Below are 26,422 nucleotides of genomic sequence, written 5' to 3' on the forward strand. Positions count from 1 at the left end.
CTAAGCCCATAGATAATAAACACCAAAAAGCAACAACCGGGAATTAAGTAAAGCAATAAATCTTTATTATATGATTACAAGAAAATCACATGGTTAAAAAATTTAGATCTGTGTGGTACAGGAAATACATAAGGCACATAGCCAAAGCAGAGATATCTATGGACAGCAAATGGTTACTATTGTAAACGAGTATTAGATATCCTGGTCATACTCATATACGGTTCAGAAACATAATTAATAAAGTGCAAGTGCAAGAAAAATTCAATAACCGAGGGCTAAGTAAAAAAACATCCAGTAAGACCAGAAATCGATCCAAAATGTGAATCTTAAATGTTCCATACCGGTCAAGAGACCCTGCACCCCGACGCGCGTTTCGCTCAAAGCTTTATCAGGGGGTCGGTTATTGAATTGCATTTTTCTTGCACTTGCACTTTATTAATTACGTTTCTGAACCGTATATGAGAATGACCAGGATATCTAATACCCATTTACAATAGTAACCATTTGCCGTCCATAGATATCTCTGCTTTGGCTATGTACCTTATGTATTTCCTGTACCACCACAGATCAAAATTTTTTAATCATGTGATTTTATTGTAATCATGTAATAAAGATTTATTGCTTTACTTAATTCCCGATTGTTGCTTTTTGGTGTTTAGATTAGGACCTGCCTGACTGAGACAACCTTGGCGCAGGTAGATGGGCACAGATGTGTTTTGATCAAAATATATTAGCTGAGAGTCTCAGATTTTATCATAAGAGTGAGGGCTTAGTCCATCTATTGTTTTAGTGCATTATTTTCCGTTATTTTATAAATGTAGTCATGCACATCCGCATATTTACTATCATATTGTGCAGGATTGTTTTGTATCTTTTTTTGTGATTTTACATAATCTGTTGCTAACATGGCTAGTCACCAAAAGAAGCTATTTACATTAAAATGATTATTTTCAGTTACAGCTTGCTGATGTGTGGCTGGTTAGGTCAAACATGGACATCATTTGCAGGGACTGCCATATCCTCATATAATGTGGTGAAATAGAAATGCTGGTGTATTCTTTATTAAGCAACATGTGTATCTCAATGAGATTCATTATTTCAATAAGTTACATGGGACCAGAAGCTGCAATAGTATAGAGCCTCTTTATAGAAAATCTACTGGGATTTCCAATTATATAGCTCTAGTTCTCATTAGCAACAGATAATTAAAGGGCATCTGTCACCAGATTTGTACCTATGAAACTGGCTGACCTGTTACATGTGCAACCAAAGGCATCTGTGTAGCTCCCATGTTCATATGTGGCCACATTGGCAAGAAAAATAAGGTTTTAATATATGCAAATGAGCCTCTAGGACAGGGATGGCCAACCTGAGGCTCTCCAGATGTTGCAAAACTACAACTCCCAGCATGCCCAGACTGCCTACAGCTATCAGCCTACAGCAGGGCATGGTGGGAATTGTAAGTTTTACATCAGCTGGAGAGCCACAGGTTGGCCATGCCTGCTCTAGGAGCAATAGGGGGGTTGCCATTACACCTAGAGGGTCTGCTCTCTCTGCAACTGCCGTGCCCTCTGCACTTTGATTGACAGGGCAAGGCAGTCATCAAATCTTCATCAAATCAAACTAATAGGAATATGGTTTACAGTGTTTATTAGCTGTCAGACGTTCAGAGATAATGGCTATACATGGCGTCACAATAGAGAATCGTTAATAAAGACCAATTTAAAAAAAATTGATCTTTAGCCCAAAATGAGTAGAATGCAATCATGAAAAAAAAAAACTCAAAGGTATTCATAGCCGTTAAAGGGGCTGTCTCACTTCAGCATATGGCATTTATCAGGCAGAGAAAGTTAATACAAGGCACTTACTAATGTATTGTTATTAAGGATGTCCCGATACCATTTTTTTAAGACTGAGTACGAGTACCGATACTTTTATTTAAGTACTCAACGATACCAATTACCGATACTAATTTTAACAATAAAATACACACACATGTATTTTCTGACCACTGACCAACCAAAAGGCCCAAAAACAGAACTATAACATTCCAAGGAGACATTATACTGTATGGGGCAGCCACAAGGAGACGTTACACTGTATGGGGGCAGCCACAAGGAGACGTTATACTGTATGGGGCAGCCACAAGGAGACGTTATACTGTATGGGGCAGCCACAAAAAGATGTTATACTGTATGGGGCAGCCACAAAAAGATGTTATACTGTATGGGGGCAGCCACAAGGAGACGTTATACTGTATGGGGGCAGCCACAAGGAGACGTTACACTGTATGGGGCAGCCACAAGGAGATGTTATACTGTATGGGGGCAGTCACAAGGAGATATACACTGTATGGGGGCAGCCACAAGGAGACGTTACACTGTATGGGGGCAGCCACAAGGAGACGTTATACTGTATGGGGGCAGCCACAAGGAGACGTTACACTGTATGGGGCAGCCACAAGGAGATGTTATACTGTATGGGGGCAGCCACAAGGAGACGTTATACTGTATGGGGGCAGCCACAAGGAGACGTTATACTGTATGGGGGCAGCCACAAGGAGACGTTATACTGTATGGGGGCAGCCACAAGGAGACGTTATACTGTATGGGGGAAGCCACAAAGAGACGTTATACTGTATGGGGGCAGCCACAAGGAGACGTTACACTGTATGGGGGCAGCCACAAAGAGACGTTATACTGTATGGGGGCAGCCACAAGGAGACGTTACACTGTATGGGGGCAGCCACAAAGAGACGTTACACTGTATGGGGGCAGCCACAAGGAGACGTTATACTGTATGGGGGCAGCCACAAGGAGACATTATACTGTATGGGGGCGGCCACAAGGAGACGTTATACTGTATGGGGCAGCCACAAGGAGACGCTAATGTATGGGGGCAGCCACAAGGAGACATTATACTGTATGGGGGCGGCCACAAGGAGACGTTATACTGTATGGGGCAGCCACAAGGAGACGTTATACTGTATGGGGGCAGCCACAAGGAGACGTTACACTGTATGGGGGCAGCCACAAAGAGACGTTACACTGTATGGGGGCAGCCACAAGGAGACGCTAATGTATGGGGGCAGCCACAAGGAGACATTATACTGTATGGGGGCGGCCACAAGGAGACGTTATACTGTATGGGGCAGCCACAAGGAGACGTTATACTGTATGGGGGCAGCCACAAGGAGACAATACACTGTATGGGGGCAGCCACAAGGAGACGTTACACTGTATGGGGGCAGCCACAAGGAGACGCTATACTGTATGGGGGCAGCCACAAGGAGACGTTATACTGTATGGGGGCAGCCACAAGGAGACGCTATACTGTATGGGGGCAGCCACAAGGAGACATTATACTGTATGGGGCAGCCACAAGGAGACATTATACTGTATGGGGGCAGCCACAAGGAGACGTTATACTGTATGGGGGCAGCCACAAGGAGACGCTATACTGTATGGGGGCAGCCACAAGGAGACATTATACTGTATGGGGGCGGCCACAAGGAGACGCTACTGTAAGGAGTCAGGACAACAATTTTTGAAGCCCCCCCCCTCCTCAGTATAATAGTCTTGTGGCCATCATACAGTAATGTATATTTCTTCTTGCCCTAATGCCTGCTTTTAGAGATCAATGTGCAGCTTGCAGGCAGGAAGGGAAGGACCAGGGCCATAGAAGACAGACACTATCACCTTTAGAGGGACTCGCTCCTGGCAAACACAGTGGAGCAGACTGTGATGTAATTATAGTTATTGCAGGGACTCAGAGAATCGTCTGAGAGTTTATTAGTTAAAACGAATCGAATGAGTCAGAGACTGTGTCACCCCAGACTTCCTGCTCTGCTACATGCACCCTGTACACACACAGCTCCACTACATGCTATGCTAATAATGCCCCCCCCCCCCCCCCCTTCCCCCGGATGGACTTACAGGGAGCCGCAGAGCAGGAAGCCTGGCAGGGACTCGATGACACGGTCTGTGACTCATTGGATTCTTTGTGCTGGTTGCCTCTGATTGGTTGGAGGGCGGGGAGGGGCGGGCCTAGCTTCCACTCTAGGCTCCAATTACACTGCCTGCTGCTGCCTGTGAAGCTGTTAGCTGTGCGAGATGCAGGGGCCGCGGACGGACACATAGAAGCGGTGCACAGGTATCGGGGACATTTGCACGAGTACATGTACTCGTGCAAATGCCCGGTATCGGTCCCGATACCGATACTGGTATCGGTATTGGGACATCCCTAATTGTTATTATCCATATTGCTTCCTTTGCTCCTTTTCCATCACATTATACACTGGGTTTCCAGGGATTATGGCCACTGCTGCAGCACAGTTACAGTTACACGGTGGCCGGCCGGAAGCTGCGGCGCATGTGTGCTTCTACTACGGTCCTGGCCACCAGAGAAGCCATTGCTTATTCCTATAAGGTACAAGCACGGCTACCACTGATGGATTGCAGGATGGTCGTAATCTCTGGATATGAGCAGTGTATAATGTGATGGAAAAATGAATCCAGCCAGCAAAGGAAGCAATATGGATAATAGCAATACATTAGTAACTGGGTTGTATTAACTTTCTCTACATGATAAATGTAGCTGGCCAGCTAAGATCTGTCCTAGGTTGCTAACATAGCTTATATGTTTATACAGCTAGACCTGCCAATAACCTTAATACAGTTCCTATGTTTGTGTGCTAAAGACAAAAGCAGAGTTATTTACAGTGACTTCATGTTTGGATGTCATGTAATAGTTATATTTTGTGTCCAGAGAAGCAGAAAAAGATAATGTGCCTTTAAGATTCATTATATAATGTAAGGTAAGCTCAATGACACAGCAGAAACAACAGAAAGCATAGAGTTAAACTGTTGTTGCTGGGCAGGAGTCTTGATAAATCCTAACCAGCCTCACACACAGCAGGAGTTTTGACCAGTCACAGCCAGCCTCACACACAGCCTGTGTGGGAAATCCCCCTAGCAGGAGCTGCTAGAAATCCTTACACCAGAGGACAGGAGCTGAACAGACTCACTCCACTAAGAGCTGTGTTTTATGGAAGCAGAGAGGCCAAAATAGGTATTTAGAACTGTTATATAATGTTCCTATTGTTAATATAGTGATTTGAAGTGTATACTGAACCAGTTATATATGTGTCACAATTGCAACCATTCAAATTCCATATTGCAATCCAAATTGCATGCAACCATACCAGATCATACTCAACCAATCTGCAAATAGTTACTGCTAACTGCATACTGCAAATTGCGACCACATTCAGCAAGTAGAACTATTAGTTAGATATACCTCTCAGAGAGATCATAAAGTACTTAAATAACTTAAAGTGAGAGTACAGATACTCAAGAAAGAAATATATCCACCATTTTATGTTGAATGACAAGATTGAACAGTTGAACCACCATCTTATGCATACCGCCATTTTATGATACTTTATTCAACATGTGTTTTGTACATGGACTATCTGCTGTGGAGGCGGCAGTGTTATATATGAAGAAAAGTTGAAGTTAATAAAGAAGTTATTTCAAGCATTTGGTGTGCTCTTTAAACCTACTGTTTCCATAGAACGGAGCTAGAGGAATTACAGAGTAACAGACAGTCTGGTTAGACTAAAAGTCAGATATATCAGAATTCTTATAATCCCACAGCGCAAAAGGCACTTCATAGTGCTGCGCCTGCCACAATTTAAGTAAATGAGGCAATACTAAGAACAGCCACTATGAAAAGTGTGACATTATGCAGTACGGATCAATGTAAATGATGATCAATCTGCAGTGCTCACACAAGCACCACAGCCCTTTCTAACAACTGATTAGCGAGTGTACCAAGAGTCCATTAGTTTTTAAAACTTAGATAACCATTCATTGGAGGACCACTCTTCTTCCTGTCACTTTGGAGGATCACTGTGTTTGTAGAACTACTTAGTCATAGGACATTGTACAGGTATCCAATGTTATGGTAGTATCTCCAACTCTTATTAACCCCAATGTCATGAAAGTAAAAAATCAAACAAATACCACAAACCACTCTTCCATATGATGTACCATATGAAACACGTAAAGGGAAATTGTCACCATGATTCTGGACTAATATCAGCAGTAATACATGAGTAGTGCTGCACATAAGGAGTCCAGGTGACCATTTTCCTACTGCCCCCATTCCCCCAGCTGTCAGTGTTTAAAGCTGCTCTGAAATACACAGTCCAGACTTCGGCGCCATGCTAACACAATAGAGAGGATGCCTGCGCATGCACAGCAGTCCTGACAATGTATGTGAGCACAGCTTTAAACCCTAACGATGGGGGGTGGGGGGCGGGGGGGGGGGGTAGTTGTAAAATAAAAAATAGTGATCTGGACTCCTTATCTGCAATTCTACTCTTGTATTACTGCAGGAAGTCCTGGATCGTGGTGACAGATTTATTTTAATCACATACGCATTACTAGAGGAGAGACTGTGTTCTCATATTAAGCTATGGTAAAAACAAGATGGCTTCATGTATAAAGTCTTAGAAAACAAATTGCCCTTATTTCCTATAGTCCGTACATAAAGGTCCCTTTACACACCACCATTTTTCAAACCACTGATCACAGAGCAACCATTATGTTAGAAACTCCTCCTCATCAGGTGAGAACTCTTGTAAGGGCTGTGCACTAGACTACAGTACCCTGCATAAATGGAAATGTCGCTACGAGGGGTATTTATATTTACCTTCATGCTGGCGCTTATTCTTACAAATGGTCCTTTCTTGCCTATAGCAACCAGAATATACTTTATATTTTGAGTGAAGTTCAGTACGGGCCACAAGACCACTTGGGGCTCATGTACATACATGGCGGTATTATGGCGCTGTACAAACTTGTGGGTTCATTTATCAAACTGGTGTAAAGTAGAACTGGCTTAGTTTCCCATAGCAACCAATCAGATTCCACCTTTTATTCTCCAAAGGAGCTGTGAAAAATGAAAGGTGGAATCTGATTGGTTGCTATGGGCAACTAAGCCAGTTCTACTTTACACTAGTTTGATAAATGACCCCATTTGAGTTTAGTGCAGTACATATTACTGCAGTACATAATCTGAAGCCCATACAAAATCCATACTGTGCCTCTGAATTCATACAGAGGCATAGAGATTGAACACACAATGGAGCCTTTGTATTTGGGGTCTGTAGGGCCTTGATGCACTGCCATACAGGCTCCGTTCCTTGCCATGTGCATGAATCATTTCTATGATGCATGGGACATAGCAGGGTTCTGTACCATGACAGCATCCATGTGCTTGACTGAAGTTACATTTCAAGTATTTTTATAAAACCTCTTTAGGGACCATTCACACATCCGTATTTCTGGCTCTGGATTCGGACCCATTTATTTCAAAGGAGCCGAAAAAAATGCAGACAGCACACCGTGGTCTGTCCACATCCGTAGTTCCTTTCCGAGGACCTGCAAAAAAGATAGAGCATGTCCTATGCGGACAAGAATAGCCATTTCTATCATAGGGCTGGCCATGTGCGGTCCGCAAAATGCGCACCACAAAATAACTTATGGACGTTTGAATGGACCCTAAAGGGCTGCCAGCATCTGTATCTGGATATGGAATACAGTAGTGATGCAGTATCCCTATTCCCATAGAACATATTATAGGGAGGACTCATTATTTACTGCAACCATTTACCAAAAGCTACGATTTTGAAGAACTACTTTAATAAACACCTAATATTCACAGTAAACTTAATATTCAGCCACATTTGGAAGCGTTGCGACCTGGAGCCCTTGTAAGTGAGAGCTAATATTCTTGGGAGGTTTTTAACTTTGTCTAGTATAAAATCAGCTTAGCTACAGTATTTTTCTATTTAAAAGCTTTAATAAGATAAAACATATTTATGTGCATTAATGACCCTGAATGATTAAGAAGCTTAAAGGCCTTCACAGGAGTCTACTTCATTATATGGCGGAATATGGTAATTATCTCTTAGAATGAAGTGAAGACATGTATCATTTATGATCCACACATTAGTCATTGTGAAGGGATGCTCAAACTATTGTACTGACCTCATTAAATAGAAGAACCCTTTTGACCCACACCTTTTGGAGAGAGTCGATATGGAGGACGCTGGTGATAATGGTTCATGTTTCTAATGCGTGGGGGTAAAAAAAAAAATCTTACTGTCCTTTATCATAAAGACTTTTTAATTATGAAAGAGAAGTAAGATGGGTGGTTATCAGGGATTCACACTACCTAAATAGCACAATCTGACCTAATAATTTGAAGGCTAATGATGAAGATGTTTTCATGCTCATTATAAAAGAAAAAAAATCACTATAGATGCAGTTGGGTTCCATCTCAATGTATTCTGAGAAAGCTACTTGGTAAATCCACATAATAGAATTTTACCCAAAACAGCAACCAAATATGCTAAAATACAGTGGTGGTTAACTTTCCACATAATGTTGAGGGGGTCAACTATGATTACAAGAAAAGTCTGCTTTTTTATTACAGAAACAGTGTCAGTCATGTCGGTCGGCTGCGTCTGGTACTACAGGTTAGTTCCATTCACTTTAATTGGGCTAAGAACAGGGGCGTAGCTAGAAATGCATGGGCCCCATAGCAAAAAAAAATTATGGGCTCCCCCAGCCCCCACATATCTATCGGGCCTCCCACCACCCCTTCCAGAGCTCCCACGCAAACACGCAATGCACCTACCGCACCCACCTCCTGTGCATACGGTAGATGTTTTTTTACCTTATTTTTCTTTTCATGGGAATGGGGCCAGGCCGCCAGGAAGGGTCGGCCGGGGGGGCGGGGGGGAGAAATGTGACACACAATAGGCTATTTCTCCCCCCCCTGGCCCCATCCATGATCACATCATTACCCTCTATTGTGTCACATTTTACACCCATTCCCATGTCAAATACAGTGACATACTCAGAGTACAGACATTTACATTGTCGTCCCCCCGGGCCTCCCTCCAGGCTCCATCATGTCAGTGTCACGGTCACACAAACTAGCGCCAGAGCAGAGGCGCTCAGGATTAGCACGGCATCACCCCCCCCATACAATTTTTTTAACACATCATTGATGCTGTGCTAATCCTGAGCGCCTCAGTGTGTGCGCTAGCTAGCCTAGCGCTTTGCGCTCACATGGCCCTGGCGCTCATCTCATCATTTTGAATTAATTTTAAATCAAATGATCAGAGTGCCAGTGTGTGTCTGTCCGAAGGTCTGACTGACTCTGCTGAAGCCTGAATATATATGACTGACTGAAGAATCATGATCTGATCTAATCTGATGATAATTCTGATTCTGATTCAATTTCTTGGCGGGCGCGGGCCGCGGGCCGCGGCTGCCGTCTGACTCAGACAGCAGAGTCGGACCAGCTGACAATCTGCGTATTGGAAACTCCTGCGTTTCTCCCAACAGATGATGTTGGTGAAGAGAAGGACCCAGAAAACTGAATGTTTTTACTTGATCCTTTTGTTCCACCAGGAGATAAGCCATTGCCAGAGATGTCTGGCAGTAACTTTCTCCTCTCTCTCCATTGAAAACACATACACGCTTGACTGAACCTATAAGTTGACTTAGTTTATGTCTTAACCTATGCCCCTTTCTGTGGGCCATCTCACTTTCCAGCCATGCTTCCTTGTCAGATGAGTCAACAAAACTGTCTAAAACACTTCATATATCTGGTGCAATGCATGAACATGGGTTTTACGGTGCAAATTGCACCAGTTTTTGATTAGTAAATCTTCATCTTCTATGTCTATGAAGGGGACCTGAAGATTGTATCAGAAAAATAAATCTCCAATCGCTATAAAGATTTATATTAAGAAATTAATACAGAACTTTGGACCTAAAAACAACATGAGGATAAATGGTGGTGGAAGGGGTGGTAATACCATTAATGAAATGTACAGAACAGTCATCCTCTTCCCACATAATGGATTTTGTTCTACAACTGACTCCTATAACCCCTTAAAGGGGTTATGTAACAAATTTTAATGAGGGGCATGAGTGTTCCAGCAGTAAGGCTGCTGTCTCCACTCCTTCCAGTCCACCATTCACTAGTCTTAACGGTGAAGCATCTGCTGAGCCTCTGCTCAGTCTTCAATTAGAAACGTATCCCCTATCCTGAGGATTGGGTATAAGTTCCAAGGGGTCTTCTTATAATAAAATATTGATGACCTGCCCATCTGGATAGATCATCAATATCTTATTGTTGGGGGTCCATTGTGCAAATGCCAGTCAACTGCTTTAAGGGACCATAGCACTTGGACGAGCAGTGCTGTTTCTTCAGAGTATATGAAGCACAGGACCATACGATGTATAGCGTCTGTGCCTAGTACCGCAGGCTTATTCCATTCAGCTACACAAAGACTATGTGACCACTAGATATGATGTTACAGGCCGAGGAAGAGGCCACAGTGCTGTCCTCGGCATGGCCTAAGAATAGGTCATCAATATTTTTAAGTCTTGGAGAACCCCATTAAAACTTAGGACAACCCCTTTTGGGGGCATGTCCCCTGAAATGTTGCATATGATGAGGACACGCTGAAGACGTCGGGTTTTCTGTGATTGCTGTGCTGGATGTAACTTATGTATTTTGGATAATAAAAGGAACTATTGTTATAGTTTAGATACTGTAACATGAGTAGTATTATTTTGCTTACTGTGATATTGTAATGACTGTAGGTAAGGACAGACAGCGAGCCCTAAGGCTAGTATCAAGCCCACTTTTCCTACCTACTTGCAGTACAAGCCCTAGATAGCTAGATCGCAACTGGTTGACGGTCCCTACGCAATATAAGTTCAGAGACTGACTACAAGCAAAAACAGACAAACACAATACAGAGTAATATGTAAATGGGTCAAAACCAAAACAAGCCAAGATCAGAACCAGATGGACTATGCAGTACCAATCGAGAAACTTAGAGTGGTCAGAAGACAAGCTGGGGTCAGAAGCAAGAGCAATCCAAATAAGCACAGGAGCAAGAACCAGGAACACAACTAGTGAGTCAGAGACTATCACTGGCACTGGTGTATGGCCAGAAGGGACTAAAATAAAGCGCTGAGTCCCTGGAATAGAACCTGATAGGTCCATGACTCAGCGCTCCATTAGTCAGAAACACTAGCACACAGTAATAGAGAAGCTGAGCAATCAGCCCACTGCTAATCTCTCCCAGCAGACGCCCGCTGCAGGAAGAAACAGAGCATTGCATCTGGTTGCTAAGGATACGGTCACATCACCAGGGGGCATAGCTCAGCAGCGCGTTTATCTCCCGATGTGGGCGTGCCAAGGAGCCCGGACAGGTAAGATTGTTACAGATATGCTACAAGTTGGCTTGCAATCTGCACTGCTGTAAGTTGTGCCCTGTAATGCATTTACTATTTAGGGACATTGACCAACTCCCTGAGATGTAATAACTACACATGGTAAGCTTACCACATCACTTTGATGCTAAAATGCTCACAGAAATTATTTTCAAACTAAGCCAAAAATGTATTAAAAGAGCTGTTTACTGAGCAAGAATACTGACGGAGTTGTCAGATGTTATTGTGACAACTCCAGCAATGCTTTCGACATGTTAAGATGCTCTCACACTATAGTCTGTGTCCTCATTATAGAGGTATCCCTTTACACTGTATTACCTGCTCACCCTCATTACAGAGCTCTCAGTTCAGAGAACTCTCATTATAAGGCTTTCATGTCGGTCCTTTACTCAATAACACTCTTGTTACCCAGTTCTGGAGAAGTCTTTGACTTTCAGTATCTTGTTAGATTTTGCTCTTAAATGATCCGCTAGAGCTCAGTATATTTCATACTTCTCCTAAAGCTCTTGACTTGTGCACGAGGTTCATTATCAGAGTTCGATACACCCTTAATAACCGCCTCTGAGTGCCTCAGGATAACATTTTAATGCATTATAGATTCATTTGTCGAAATTCAGTATGTCAGTGATCAGCTGTTACTAGCCGACCCAGCTCTTCTCTTGTAAACCATGGGTCATATTAACAACACATACAATTTAGATGGGAATCGTTTTTTACAAGAATTAAGAGAGTATTATAAAATATTTTTTTTTTTAAATGTCCCCCCAAATTTTTTTTTAACACACTTTATTAATTGATTTTGACTTTTTACTTAAAAAATTTCCACCTAAAGCCTGATTTCCAGCGCGCTTTAAATTCACAATGCTTGCACATCGCTGATTTCTCAGAGGTGTACGGACTCTGCATTGTATCATTGGGGCCGCAGAGAACGATGTATGGGCAGTAACACACATTGCTGCTCCTGCCTGTGCCCCCTGAAGTTGGCTAAATGTTGGCATAGCACATCAGCGGGACACTACCACTCCTACATTCCTATTGCTAGCCTGTTTGCCACCAACGACATCACCACTAGCAAAGTGTCATTTTGTTATATGCAAAAGCTGTGTATTGCGCCTGGTTCACTAGCAGGTGGCAGTGTATTTGGCAGAGTACCTTTAGATATAAAGAGAGAGGTTGCAGGAAGCTGTATAGGGAATTGAGAGATAGAAGGAGCCTAGACAACATGGCGCAGTGAGGGGGCATTCTCCCCTCCTGCAGCAGGAGCCCGGGAAGGCAGCTTGTAAAGCACCATGGCTCCAGGTAGTTCATAGACTGAGTGTTACGGGGGGGTCAACATACAAAGACACCCCTCTGAAAGATACAAGAACCTCTAGAAAGTCCAGTAATCAGACTGCAGTTAGAGATTAGCACAGCAGAGAGAGAAAAAGCTAAGTATTCAAGTTGACCTGCCAGTTCACCCTTAGCCTGCTGGAACCAAGAGAAAGATCAAGTATTGTTCGGATGACACAAGTTTATTCAAGTAAAAACCATTAAACTTCACCAAGTCTGGACTGCACCAACTACAACTCCTTTGTTGCTATGGAGCCTGACACCAGGTAGGAGCACCGTGACACAAACTGTTAGGGCCACAACATACCACTCTGCATCCTAAACACTGGGACCCGATCGCCCCTGAGGGCCAGCCTGCCGCACACCCTGCTATGCAGAATTAGCTGAGTGGAGCAGGTGTAACGGTCACGTCCACACACACACAGGGGGAAGGATAGTGACCACTGCGCTCCACCCTCACCCCTGGCCCTGCCTACTTGCCTCACGAGTCCTGATGACAGGGGACAACTGGACGACATTCCCTTACTTAGGATATGTGCAGGGAAAACAGACAAGACAAAATACGGAACGTGAACGGACCGGGTCAGAACCAAGAGAGCTACGCAGTACAAAGGGTTAAGCAAAGAATGGTCAGGAGAAGCCGGGGTCAAATACCAGGAGAGTAGAGAAGTACCAGAGGAGTCCGCAAAGAGTAGTCAGGTGGGAGCCAAGGTCACAATACCAGGAGGGATGCGCAGTACAGGAGGAGCAGGCAAAGGATCGTCAGGGAACAGGATCAGGTGATGTAATGGTCGCGTACACACACACACAGGGGGGAGGGAAGTGACCACTGCGCTCCACCCTTACCCCTGGCCCTGCCTACTTGCCTCGCGAGTCCTAATGACAGGGGACAACTGGACGGCAATCCCTAACTTGGAGTAAGTGCAGGGATGACAGACAGACAAACAACAGGACGTGAACGGACCGAGTCAATACCAGGAAAGCTGCAAAGTACAAATGGAGCAAGCAGAGAATTGTCAGGAGAAGCCGGGGTCATAAATACCAGGAGAGCAGAGAAGTACAAGCGGAGTCCTAAGAGAGTAGTCAGGTGGGAGCCGAGGTCACAATACCAGGACGGAAGCGCAGTACAGGAGGAGAGGGCAAAAGGATGGTCAGGAACAGGATCAGGTAAGTATTCAGCAGTCCAACAAATAGCCAGGAACCTAGAAATTAACAGGCAACCTGTAGCCAGCAGGCTGCCTGTATTTATAGTGGGGAGTGAGGGTCATGTGACGTGGCCAGCGTCACATGACCGACAGACCAACCAGTCGAGCACCGAGTGATCAGCTCGGCGCTCAAGGCAGACTAGGAGCAGGGAGCCACCCAGCTAGTGAAGCCGCCCTGGGAATGAGGTCAAACACAGAACCTCACTCCAAAAGCTAAGCAACAGTTCTGCGGGCAATGGGGGACTGAGCGCACCTTCGGAACCCCGTGACAGTACCCCCCCTTTTACGAGGGGCCACCGGACCCAAGACTTCAGGCGATGGCTTTTCAGGGTGTTCTAAATGAAATTTACGAACAAGTCTAGGAGCACGAACCTCCCTGGCAGGTACCCAAGATCTCTCTTCAGGTCCATACCCCCTCCAGTGAATCAGGTACTGCAAGGAATTACGCACCTTCCTGACATCCACTATTTTAGACACCAAATACTCGACAGCATCATTAACAAGAACCGGCGGAGGCGAGGCTTTTGATGGTACTACCGGTTCAAAATATTTTTTAAGCAGAGATTTATGGAACACATTATGAATGTGGAATGACTCAGGCAGCTCCAACCTAAAAGATACTGGGTTAATCACTTCCGTGATCTTATATGGTCCAATAAAACGAGGAGCAAATTTTTTAGAAGTTACCTTGAGAGATAGATTCTTGGAGGACAACCATACTTTATCCCCAACCTGAAAGTTTACCCCCCTTGAACGTCTCCTATCGGCCTTGAGTTTTTGAGAACATTGAGCCTTTTCTAGGTTCGATTGAACCCGGGCCCAAACTGTGCACAGTTCGGAGGAGAGTTTATCCGCTTCAGGGTTAGAGGAGGAGACGGACGACGCAGAATGAAAACGGGGATGAAAACCATGGTTACAAAAGAAAGGGGAGACCCCAGCAGAAGAATTGACACGGTTATTCAAAGCAAATTCAGCCAACAGAAGGAATTTGACCCATAATTGCTGGTCATCAGCAACATACAACCTCAAGAATTGTTCCACAGACTGATTAAGGCGTTCAGTCTGCCCATTACTCTCAGGATGGTAGGCGGAAGAAAAAGACAATGAAATTTTACATCTTTGACAGAAGGCCCTCCAGAATTTGGACACAAACTGCACACCCCTGTCAGAAACAATATTTTCCGGGATGCCATGTAAACGAACAATTTCTCTCACAAAAATAGATGCCAGGGTTTTAGCATTCGGAAGTTTAGACAGGGGAATGAAATGAACCATCTTGCTAAACCTATCGACCACTACCCAAACCACAGTCTTACCCTCCGCCAGCGGTAGGTCAGTTATAAAGTCCATCGAGATATGGGACCAGGGTCTACTGGGAATGGGTAGGGGTCGTAGGTTACCAGCAGGGCGAGTCCTAGGTGTCTTGGACCTGGCACAAACCTCACAGGCTGACACGTAGGACTTGACATCCCTAGTTAGAGTGGGCCACCAATAAGATCTAGAAACCAGATCCTTAGTGCCCTCAACACCCGGATGTCCACAAAAGGCAGAATCGTGACACTTACCCAACAGCTGGAGACGAAATTGTACAGGAACAAACAACTTATCTGTTGGGGTGGATACCGGTGCCAGATGTTGTTCAGACCTAATGCGAGCCGAGATATCCTGGGTAAGAGCTGCTAAGAAGATTTTTGCTGGTAGGATGGATTCAGGTGGTACCTCAGTAGGTTGAAAAGCCTGGAAGCTCTGAGATAATGCGTCCGCCTTCACATTTTTACTTCCTGGCCTGAACGTGATGGAAAAATCAAAACGAGTAAAAAACAGAGCCCATCTGGCTTGACGGGGATTCAACCTCTTAGCAGACTCGAGAAACATAAGGTTTTTATGGTCAGTGACAACAGTTACACAATGTCTTGCCCCCTCCAGGAAATGCCTCCACTCCTCAAATGCCCATTTAATGGCCAGCAGCTCCCTATTCCCTATGTCGTAGTTTGTCTCCGTGGGAGAGAATTTCCTGGAGAAGAAGGCACATGGTCTCAGATTAGTGAGGCTAGCAGGACCTTGTGAAAGGACTGCTCCTACGCCGTCCTCGGACGCATCCACCTCCACAATAAAAGGTTTCTCCTGATCAGGCTGGATCAGAATGGGAGCGCTACTAAATGCCTTTTTTAATTTTTCAAATGAAGAAATGGCCTCAGTAGACCAATTCTCCAAATCCGCCCCTTTCTTAGTAAGGTCGGTCAACGGTTTAGCAATTACGGAAAAATTCATAATAAATTTACGATAGTAATTGGCGAAACCTAAGAACCGTTGTAAGGCCTTTAAGGATGAAGGTCTTACCCATTCCTTAATTGCTAGTACCTTACCAGGATCCATCTTGAAGGCGTGAGGAGTCAGAACATGCCCTAGAAACAGAATCTCCTGTACACCAAAGACACATTTCTCTTGTTTAGCGGATAGCTGATTCTCCCTCAACACCTCTAATACTTGTTTAACATGAGACACATGGGATTCGAAGTCAGGAGAGAATATCAAAATGTCGTCAAGATAGACAATAACAAATTTACCTAAGTACTCCCTAAGAATGTCATTCATGAAGTTTTGGAACACAGCTGGGGCATTGCTGAGTCCAAAAGGCATCACTTGATATTCAAAGTGTCCTACCGGAGTATTGAACGCCGTCTTCCATTCGTCTCCCTCCTTGATTCGGATTAGATTGTATGCCCCTTTCAGGTCAATTTTGGAAAACCAGGTTGCCCCCAGAACCTGGTTAAATAAATCCGGAATCAATGGGAGAGAGTATCTATTCTGGACAGTGATTTTATTTAATCTCCGGTAATCGATACATGGCCTAAGACCACCATCTTTTTTCTTAACAAAGAAAAACCCCGCCCCCATAGGAGAGACAGAAGGTCTAATATGCCCTTTACCAAGGCTCTCCTTAATATAATCTTCCATGGCCTTGCGTTGGGGCATAGAAAGATTATAAATTCGTCCTTTAGGAAACTTGGCCCCCTCTACTAACTCTATGGTACAATCATAAGGTCAATGGGGGGGTAGAACCTCCGGGGTTGGTGATGAGAATACATCAGAATATTCTCTAACAACAGAGGGTAAAGTATCAGACTTTACTGAGACCCCAGCCTGTACCACGGACAAGCACGAGTCCCACTTAGGCCCCCATCTCACCAACTCCCCATTGGACCAATCTATAGTGGGGTTATGTAGTCGGAGCCAAGGCAACCCTAGTACCACCTCAGCAGGTAGGTTCTCCAGGACTAGAAGCGAACATCTCTCTGAGTGGCACACACCCACGGTTAGAGAAATCTCTGAGGTACATAAGCTCACCGTACCACCAATAAGAGGAGTAGCATCAATAGCCATGACATGGATAGGAGTTGGTAAGGCAAACATAGGAATACCCAATCTTACAGCATACTCAGAGTCAATAAAGCTAGCCGCTGAGCCAGAATCAATAAAGGCCTTACCCGGCCATTTATCTACTCCCAGAGAAATCGTAATGGGTACCGAAAGCTTACATTTAGAAAATGCAGGGTGTACCTGGTCTTTAGGTTGCCTTGTCTTAGGAGACTTGACAGAGAGGACCTTCTTAGGACACTGGTTGATCCAATGGTCAGGATCTCCACAGTAAAAGCATTCTCCACGTCTGCGGCGAAGATTCCCTCGGGTCATGCCAACCTGCATGGGTTCCTCGGTGGAGACCTCAGCATTGTCTCTGGGATAGGCCTCTGGCTGGACCACCATCTGGGAAGAGAACTGTTGTTCCTGTCGTCTCTCTCTAACCCGTCGGTCAAGTCGGACAACAAGGGTCATCATCTCCTCTAAGGTCTCTGGAAGTTGATAACTGACCAGAAGATCCTTTAATTTATCAGACAGACCTGACCTGAACTGACTCTTCAGGGCTGGTTCGTTCCATCCTGAGGGGACACACCACCTTCTGAATTGGGTGCAATAATCCTCCGCTGGTAAATTGCCCTGAACCAGTGCCTTTAGAGCCGTCTCGGCTACTAGAGCCCTGTCTGGTTCATCATAGAGGGTACCCAAGGCCTGAAAGAACCCCTCCACAGAATATAAACAACTGGTGTCAGCAGGTAAAGAGAACGCCCAGTCCTGGGGATCACCCTGTAATCGGGAAATGATAATGCCCACGCTTTGACTCTCGGGCCCAGAGGACACGGGGCGCAAACGGAAGTAAAGTTTGCAACTCTCCTTAAAAGAGAGAAACTTCCTCTGGTCTCCAGAAAAGGGTTCTGGGAGCTTAATCTGGGGCTCAAAATGCAGACTGGAGGCCTGAGGAGTGGAAGAACCTTGCCCTAACTCAAAAGAACTGAGTTTTTCCCCTAACTCCTGCACCCTCTGCGTCAGATTAGAGACATGGTCAGTCAGGGTCACCAGAGGATTCATAATACAGTGGTTATTGGGCCTGTTAATCTGTAACGGTCGCGTACACACACACACAGGGGGGAGGGAAGTGACCACTGCGCTCCACCCTTACCCCTGGCCCTGCCTACTTGCCTCGCGAGTCCTAATGACAGGGGACAACTGGACGGCAATCCCTAACTTGGAGTAAGTGCAGGGATGACAGACAGACAAACAACAGGACGTGAACGGACCGAGTCAATACCAGGAAAGCTGCAAAGTACAAATGGAGCAAGCAGAGAATTGTCAGGAGAAGCCGGGGTCATAAATACCAGGAGAGCAGAGAAGTACAAGCGGAATCCTAAGAGAGTAGTCAGGTGGGAGCCGAGGTCACAATACCAGGACGGAAGCGCAGTACAGGAGGAGAGGGCAAAAGGATGGTCAGGAACAGGATCAGGTAAGTATTCAGCAGTCCAACAAATAGCCAGGAACCTAGAAATTAACAGGCAACCTGTAGCCAGCAGGCTGCCTGTATTTATAGTGGGGAGTGAGGGTCATGTGACGTGGCCAGCGTCACATGACCGACAGACCAACCAGTCGAGCACCGAGTGATCAGCTCGGCGCTCAAGGCAGACTAGGAGCAAGGAGCCACCCAGCTAGTGAAGCCGCCCTGGGAATGAGGTCAAACACAGAACCTCACTCCAAAAGCTAAGCAACAGTTCTGCGGGCAATGGGGGACCGAGCGCACCTTCGGAACCCCGTGACAGGTGAGTATTCAGTAGTCCAACAAATAGCCAGGAACCTAGAATTAACAGGCAACTAGCAAAGCCGCCCTGGGAACGAGGCCAAACACAGATCCTCGCTTCCAAAGCTAAGCAGCAGGTCTGCGGCTGATGGGAGACCGAGTGCACCTTTGGTGCCCCGTGACAGCAGGCTTCTGCTTGTGCCTGCTTCCTAAGCTAAAAGTCCTGCATGTCAGCTTTCAGCTTAGTGTAGCAGGCACAGGCAGGAGCCCGCTCCACTCAGCTAATCCTGGCGTAGCAGATAGTTACAGGGTATGCCAGCATTTAGCCAACCTCAGGGGGTACATGCATACACACCGTTCTCCGTGGCCCCATTGACAAAATGCAGAGTCCTTACTCCGTACAACGCTAACAAGTCAGCGATATGCCAGAACAGTTTATTTAAAGCACGATTAAATTCAGGTGGAAATTTCTTTTGTAAAAAGTCAGAAATCAATAAAGTATATTAGAAAGAGCATTTCGAGCATTTGGGACATCACTGGTTGCCACACAGAGCTCTTCTTAGAGTTTCTATACATGCAGGTTATAGAATCTTCATGAGTCCATACTACAGTCCTGTAGGCCTTTTGAGGGACATTTATAAACCCCTGTAAGTGTAGGGTGGAGCATAGCCAACATGGCACATTTACTATAATCCACACCAGGAAACTGGTGTACATGATACCTGAAATATACACCAGCGCCCTTGCTAGTGAAGATTTCAGTGTTGGTGCACAGATCTGCACAGATGTGCCACAATTATTAAGTATACAGTATGTTCCTTTTATTAGTTCTAGAGCATCTGACACCACGGGGGAGAGATAAAAAGTAGTGTGTGAAACACTAGTCTTAGTAAATGACCCCCTTTGTGTGCTGCTGTGTGGTCCTTTGTGAGGAACTGCCCTCTCCATTAGAAGGAATACCCCTATAATATGGCCTATGATGATGCATACCATAATGATCAAATGTGTCTAAAACTGGAGATACAAGAGGTACAGTGAGGGTTCCTAGAATTAAAAGGTGTTGTATGACAGATCCTTAACACCTGGATCTATAATATAGCCATATTCCAGGGTGTCAGCTGTTAGACCCCCACCGATCAGATATAAGGATAGGTCTTCAAGATCTAAGTCCTGGAAAACCTATTTCAGGCTATGCACACCTTCGATGTGTCACAAACCAGCGGGTGTGAACCTGCAGTGTCGCAGCAGTGAATGTGAAGCACTGGCCGCAGATCACTGCTGAACACGGCGCCTGGGACAGCGGCGGTAAGCAGGGGAACAGCGGCGCACAGCAGTTACAGGGTGGCATTTTGTTATGATTGTATTTTACTGATTTTGGGCTAAAAATTATTTTTTCAATTGGTCTTTATAAAAAGATCAGCCATTTCTGAGATACAAGAGTTAGAAAATCAGTCTGTTTGCAAGCTGTCTTGTTCTGCTTTCTTTGAATCCCGTTAGGTGAGGGCTTTTATATCTGACCTCGTGACCTTATCTCTGATAAGAATATGGCTTAAAAAGTGTTTATAAGGTCAGGAGGTCAGAGATAAGAGGTACACATGAGCCCTCAGCTGACGGGATTCAAACAAAATAAAGTCAAAGCTTGCAATTAGACTGATTTCTTAAAGGGCTTCTGTCACCCCACTAAACTCTTTTTTTTTTTTTGGGGTACTTATCCCTATCCTGCAATATATCTATACATAATGTTATTAATCATTTTCGTTCTGTAGATATGCCAAAAAACATACTTTTATGATATGCTAATTACCTTTCTACCAGCAAGTAGGGCGTCTACTTGCTGGTAGCAGCCGCAAAAAAACACCGGGTTTAGCATATTATAAAAGTAAGTTTTTTGGCATATCTACAGAACGAAAATGATTCATAACATAATGTATAGATATATCGCAGGATAGGGATTATAAGTACACAAAAAAAAAAAAATTGTTTAGTGGGGTGACAGAAGCCCTTTAACTGTTGTATCTCAGAAATGGCTGAACAATTTTAATAAAGACCAATTGAAAAAAGTATTTTTAACCCAAAATGAGTAAAATGCAGCTATAAAAAAATGCCCCGAAGGTGTACATAGTCTTTACTTTTACAAGTGCGTTACAGTCTTGGGGCAGGTTGTTCTGGCATAGGATCTCCACCGGACACCATTATAGTTAGACCAGAATTATGTGCAGCAGATGTGAAACTAGCCTAATGTTCCTGGGTCCCAATGAAAAATCTGTAATAGGGCCCCAATTTACCATGTGCCACCTAATAAAGGGAATATTCTTAGATGGTAGAGGGGCCCTCAGGCACAAGGACTTGAGTGCCACTTCTACCTCTGCACCCCTAGAGCAATGCCCTTGTGATGACAGTTTGGCATCATAGGTGACACCCAACGTCAACATGTATTATGTAGATGTATTATAGCTATCTACAAATTATACAAAAAAGGTAAGGCTGAGTTCACACTTCAGTTATTTGGTTATTTCCATCAGGTATTGTGGGTCAAAATCAGGTGTGGGACAAAAGCACAGAACAGGAGGAAATCTTTCCATTATTAATTATATCTAAGTAGGCTTCACTACTGGTTTTGGCTCACAATAACTCATCGAAATAACTGAAGTGTGAACTCAGCCTTAGGGTCCATTCACACGTCCGCAATTTCGTTCCGCATTTTGCGGAATGGAATTGCGGACCCATTCATTCTATGGATCCGGAATTGTGGATCCGCACTTCTGGGTCCGCAATTACGATCCCGAAAAATACAGAACATGTCCTATTCTTGTCCGCAATTGCGGACAAGAATAGGCATTTTCTATTAAGTGCCGGCGATGTGCGGTCCGCAAAATGCGGAACGCACATCACCGATGTCCGTGTTTTGCGGATCCACACACACGGACGTGTGAATGGACCCTTACATAAAAGAAAACCTGTAAAGCAATTCCACTTCCAAAGAGGTTCTGCATCATCTGAATATATTACGATGATCACTCTCATTATAAAGGCAAACATTTGTCAGTGTGGGTTTCATGGTGGCCTGAGTCATTAAAATAACGTCAGTTTTGACTCCCGCCAACCCGAAATGTCCAGAGACTTGCAATTTGTGCATAAATAATTGAGTTAATACAGGCCTGCTTTTCAGACTGCGGCAGGCGACCATGATTGATTCTCTGGCTCAGTGTAATACTTGTATCTAACAACATGAATGGTTTGGAGTATATATCTAGTAAACATGTATAAAACATGATGTAATGAGAACTATATATCGTAACTGCTCTAGTTGGTTAGATAATCAAGGCATAAGATTAATGATAGAAATCAAATACATGAAGCAACACATACAAGACATGCGCAAGATAAAATAATTCTAAAGCATATTTTCTTACAGCTCTGCATTGTGCTGTTCCTCTGTTATTCCTCTTATAAGTCCATGAATAAATTGACAAAAGGACATTACCTATGACATTCGCCTTGTCATTGGGCAAGTCTCTACTTATTCTTACACAGTCAGGGACACCCACAACAGGTAACCCCCAGTTGTCAATGTATTTATACATTTCTATGACGAATAGTAGAGGAATGGTACAGCACAGAAGTATAAGAAAAGATGTTCCAAAATGTATTATTCATACTGTTTGAGACAGGCGCCTCATTTCTCTGGATGAAAGACACTGTCAGACTATGCTATATGCTGCTTTTACGGGTCTCCACCACTTTTCCCAGCAGTGATATAGCATAGGACTAAAACAGCAAAAGAATGAATGGGGAAATGTCTAAAGGACTACACATTACTGTAAGCTATAGATACTGGGGTAGATCGCACCCTATAGTAGCACCCATTACAGCAAAATGCCAGTCTCACACAGCTACAAGTGCTGGCTCTCTATTTAAAGTCTAGGGTCTGATGGAGACACCCCGAGACCACCTATGCTGTCAAGCTATTATAAATGTTCAAACTGGGAAAATCCCATTCATATATTTTAGATTTGTAAGAAATCAGATAGTCATACTGATGGCTAGAGATGGCCTTGCGGTTCGCCCGGCGGTCGTTTCGTGGCGAACTTTGCTCGTTCGCAATTCGGCAAACATGCGAACAAATGGTGATGTCCGCCGGCGCCATATTCTTTTGCATTGCGCCGAACTTTGACCCATGACACATCCATCAGGTGGGACAGGACAGCCAGTTGAAACGTTTCAGCACATGGACACACACCCACCCTATTACAGAACCCGATCTGGCCGCCATTTTACATTCTGTGTTTTGCCAGTGTAGGGAGAGGTTGCTTTGTGGAGCAGAAACAGGCTGTTAGGGACACCAAACGCTAGCTAATAGGGCCACAAAGGTCCTTATTAGGACTGGTCTAGGTGTTCTATCGATAGGTGTGATCAGTGGCGTCGCCAGGGGGGGAGGGCCAGAGGGGGCCACGCCCCCCCCCTACATCACGTTGTGCCCCCCCATGTGGCCCCCCAACTAAAATGCAACTGAGCGGCTGCAGCCGGGCACAACAGGGAGATGAGTGCTTCCATTGCGCTCATCTCCATAGTCATCTGCCTGTGCTGCGGCAGGGGAGGGGGAGGCGTGTCCCTTCCCCTTCCTCTGATAGGCTGCAGGCACTAGGCCGGCAGCCTATCAGAGGCTGGCGCAGGCGGCGCGATGATATCATCTCGCCGCCTGAGCCATACAGTGCGGGACACAGGCCGGAAGAGGCCTGCAGCGCATCGCTGACATGGAGGCAAGTATAAGTGTTTTATGTTTTTTTTTTACAATAGTTTTACAGGCACATTAGGGGGGCTCTTGTTACTGGCACATTGGGAGGGCTTATTACTGGCACATGATGGGGGGCTTATTACTGGCACATGATGGGGGGCTTATTACTGGCACATGATGGGGGGCTTATTACTGGCACATGATGGGGGGGCATGTTACTGGCACATGATGGGGGGCATGTTACTGGCACATTATGGGGGGCTTATTACTGGCACATGATGGGGGGGCTTATTACTGGCACATGATGGGGGGCTTATTACTGGCACATGATGGGGGGCTTATTACTGGCACATGATGGGGGGGCTTATTACTGGCACATGATAGGGGGCTTATTACTGGCACATTATGGGGGGCTTATTACTGGCACATGATGGGGGGCTTATTACTGGCACATGATGGGGGGCTTATTACTGGCACATGATGGGGGGCTTATTACTGGTACATGATAGGGGGGCTTATTACTGGCACATGATGGGGGGGGCTTATTACTGGCACATGATGGGGGCTTATTACTGGCACATGATGGGGGGGCTTATTACTGGCACATGATGGGGGGCTTATTACTGGCACATTATGGGGGGATTATTACTGGCACATGATGGGGGCTTATTACTGGCACATTATGGGGGGATTATTACTGGCACATGATGGGGGCTTATTACTGGCACATGATAGGGGGCTTATTACTGGCACATGATGGGGGGCTTATTACTGGCACATGATGGGGGGCTTATTACTGCCACATGATGGGGGGCTTATTACTGGCACATGATGGGGGGCTTATTCCTGGCACATGATGGGGGCTTATTACTGGCACATGATGGGGGCTTATTACTGGCACATGATGAGGGGCTCTTGTTACTGGCACATGATGGGGGCTCTTGTTACTGGCACATGATGGGGGCTCTTGTTACTGGAACATTGGGGGGGCTCTTATTACTGGCACGTGATGGGGGGCTTATTACTGGCACATGATGGGGGGGCTCTTGTTACTGGCATGTGATTGGGAGCACTTATTAATGGCACGTTATTGGGGGTACTTATTACTGGCACGTTATTGGGGGCACTTATTACTGGCACATTATTGGTGGGCACTATAGGGGCATCTATTGAGGCCACAAAGAAGGGGTATTTTATATGGGGCGCTCTGTACAGTAGCATTTTATACTGGGACACATTATGGTGGGTACTATGGGGAAGGGGGGAGAGGAGTACTATGGAGTCATCAACGGGGGGCACTAAGATGGGGCATTTTATACTGGTACATTATAGGGGCACTAGGAGGAAGGGTGGAGAGGAGCACTATGGGGGCATTTACTGGGGGCACTATATAGGGGTATTTTATACTGGCACATTATGGGGACATTAGCTCAACTGGAGGCATTACAAGGGGGTATTTTTTGCATTGTCCCCTAGTAGCAGCACCAGCCTCTCTCTGCTCTGCTATCCCTCTGTCCCTTCTCCAAATCCTTATTATGAAATCTTTCTCATTAGGATAAAACACATCAGCTCAGCCGAGCCCCCGGCCAAAGTGTGGAAGTGGTGTCCGAGATCCCCAAGGGTCAAGCCAAGTAATTGTAAGTTTTCATGTGAAATATGTTTGTTATACACATATAGCATACACTGTGCCACACAATATACAGTATACCGCTACACTGTGCCACACAATATACAGTATACCTCTACACTGTGTCACACAATGTACAGTATACCTCTACACTGTGCCCCACAATATACAGTATACCTCTACACTGTGCCACACAATATACAGTATACCTCTCCACTGTGCCACACAATATACAGTATACCTCTACACTGTGCCACACAATATACAGTATACCTCTACACTGTGGAGTCTGTTCTATAAGCACCCTTGTTCTGTGGCGGCAGACAGAAAATAATCTGGAAGTGCCCCTCCCGAGACCAGGCTCTGGATCCGCCACTGGACCGCTCACAGGAGTGTACATTTCTTCTAAACTGTAATTCATATCCTCTGACCTGCAGAAATCAGCACTCGCTCGGTAACAACTAACAGGCAGTGCCTGTAGGCTGTAGCCTGGCCCTGTTACCGAAGCTAGCCGAGTGGTGTAAAGTTAAGGTACTAGTAGAGATGAGCGGCCGCTGAATCCTGATTTAAAGTTACTGCAGGATATGGATTAAAGTTTAGAAATGTCAAATGTACACTCCTGTGAGAGGCGGGGAGGGAGATCTGAGGATGACACTGTTATAGGGAGGGGGATCTGTGGATGACACTGTTATAGGGAGGGGGATCTGTGAATGACACTGTTATAGGGAGGGGGATCTGTGGATGACGCTGTTATAGGGAGGGGGATCTGTGAATGACACTGTTATAGGGAGGGGGATCTGTGGATGACACTGTTATAGGGAGGGGGATCTGTGGATGACACTGTTATAGGGAGGGGGATCTGTGGATGACACTGTTATGGAGGGGGAAATGGGGATGACACTGTCATGGGGTGGATCTGTGGATGACACATATAGCATAAGATGCTATATACGGTATGTGTTATCCACAGATCCCCCCATAGCAGTGTCATCCACAGATCCCCCTCCCTATAAAAGTGTCATCCACAGATCCCCCTCCCTATAAAAGTGTCATTCACAGGCAACTAGG

General features: G+C 45.2%; 1 protein-coding gene across 1 annotated transcript in view; it reads right to left on the reverse strand.

The window, feature by feature from the left end:
* Positions 1-26,422, reverse strand: part of BRSK1 (BR serine/threonine kinase 1) — a 394,396-nt gene that overhangs the window by 103,988 nt on the left and 263,986 nt on the right. The window lies entirely within an intron of this gene.

This window comes from Bufo bufo, chromosome 1 (genome assembly GCF_905171765.1).
Source record: "Bufo bufo chromosome 1, aBufBuf1.1, whole genome shotgun sequence".
Classification (NCBI taxonomy): Eukaryota; Metazoa; Chordata; class Amphibia; order Anura; family Bufonidae; genus Bufo; species Bufo bufo.